Below are 1640 nucleotides of genomic sequence, written 5' to 3'. Positions count from 1 at the left end.
AGCTGGACTCATGCAGAACATTATCACAAGATCCAGGCCCTTAGCTGGATTCTTTGGTCTTTAGTGTGTAGACGGATTTCCTACATTCTTTTGTATATGATTCTTTGGGTGACTATTATAAATAATCTTATAAACTATGTGTCCTGTATTATATTGTTCTCCCTTGCAGTATCCCGCAAACCATGACAGCTTGGGGAGCTTCTCCAACTTCCTGGGGTCTCCACTGCTTCCTTCCACAGCTTCACATTGCCCGTTCAGAGGCACACTGGTTGGCCCTCTAGGCCTCCTAAAATCTAGGTAGAAACCTTCTCCACCCTGCAGCTCCTGTATTCTGTATTCCTGTAAAACCAGCACCACGTGGTGATGCCAAGATCTGCTGATGGCAGCGGGCAGTCCTTCCTCGCACTGCGACTACGGAGGCCTCTGAGTAGCTGAATGGCTGGGCACTGCCAGCAGAATCCTCGGGAACCAATTTCCTGCCACAGCGCTGCCCCAGGGATCTCTTCTCAAATGAAAACTTGACAGCTTTGCACCCTTGAGCCTGTAAAGTGAGGGATCTTGCAGGTTCCCTCAAACCACTTTTTTCTATTGCCCTGATCCAAAGTACTTGGCTTCTTTTTGATGTTAATCTTTTCAGCCACGAGCTCTCCTCTGCTCCACCTTTGTGACTTTTTTTTGTGTAAGAGGGTTGCAAAACTGAAAACTTACAGAACTACTCAGATGTGCCATTTGGTCTCGATCTCAATGTAGAGCTGGCTCAGCCAGGTGTGGTGGTAATTCAATGACGGTAATTCTAACACTTGAGAGGTCAAGCCAAGAGGATCGTTGCAAGTGTGAGACTGGCCTGGGCTACATAGCCAGGCTGTATCTCAAAAAACCAAAAACACACAGAAATCAATACAGAGCAGGACGTGATGGCCCACGCCTGTAATCCCAGCACTCAGGAGGCTGAGGCAGGAGGATCATTTCGAGTTTGAGACCAGCCTGGGCTACAAAGTGAGCTCAAGGCCAGCATGAACTGCATAGTGAGACCCTGTCTCAAAATGACAAAAACAAAGCAAAACAAAACAAAAAAATCAATGCAGAGCTGGCTAAAAGCCCCCAACAGTAACCATGTCACTGCCTGAACGTTGGGCTGTTTTGAAATTTCGTCCACCAGATTAATAAATCCACTACCCTTAATCTCAGTCTCCTGCAAAATCTCAGGACATGAGCTCAATGCAGACAAATTTTCTGCCAGAGTATAACACACATGGTCTCAAGTGCAACTGCCAGTGGAGTCCTTCTTCCTCACTGAACCCTCCGGAGCCTGGGGTCTACTATTCCCGTTTCTATTCCGGTCATCTGAGCTCTGACTAGAGCCTCCCATCAAGCTTGGCTTACAGCATTTCAGGACTTCTACGGCATCTTCACATCTTTTCCAAGCACTTTCCAGGAACAGGTAGGTCCAAAGGCTTCTGAGCCACAGGGTCAGGTAGTATCATAGCAACAACCCTACTCCTCTGTCTTAGTTACTTCCCTCATTGCTGGGACAAAATACCTGATGGTGAGATTCATCTTGGCTTATGTTTCAGTTCATACTTGGCTAGCTCCAAGCTGGGAGCATGGTAGACAGATATGGCAGAGGAGAGCTGCTCATG

At 47.3% G+C, this 1640-nt stretch overlaps 1 protein-coding gene and 1 long non-coding RNA gene across 2 annotated transcripts in view; one reads left to right on the top strand and one right to left on the bottom strand.

The window, feature by feature from the left end:
- The window catches only part of Pecam1 (platelet/endothelial cell adhesion molecule 1), an 83277-nt gene that overhangs the window by 66247 nt on the left and 15390 nt on the right, over positions 1-1640 (bottom strand). The gene's annotated exons all lie outside the window — the stretch shown is intronic.
- LOC106146431 overlaps positions 1095-1640 on the top strand; it is an 11901-nt gene continuing 11355 nt past the window's right edge. Inside the window, exon 1 of the long non-coding RNA XR_001230859.1 lies at positions 1095-1441. This is a non-coding gene — a long non-coding RNA (uncharacterized LOC106146431). The remainder of the gene's footprint in view (positions 1442-1640) is intronic.

The sequence above is a fragment of the Chinchilla lanigera genome, unplaced genomic scaffold, assembly GCF_000276665.1.
Source record: "Chinchilla lanigera isolate Chin_1 unplaced genomic scaffold, ChiLan1.0 scaffold00077, whole genome shotgun sequence".
NCBI lineage: Eukaryota > Metazoa > Chordata > Mammalia > Rodentia > Chinchillidae > Chinchilla > Chinchilla lanigera.
This window is presented reverse-complemented; position numbering and strand designations above follow the sequence as displayed.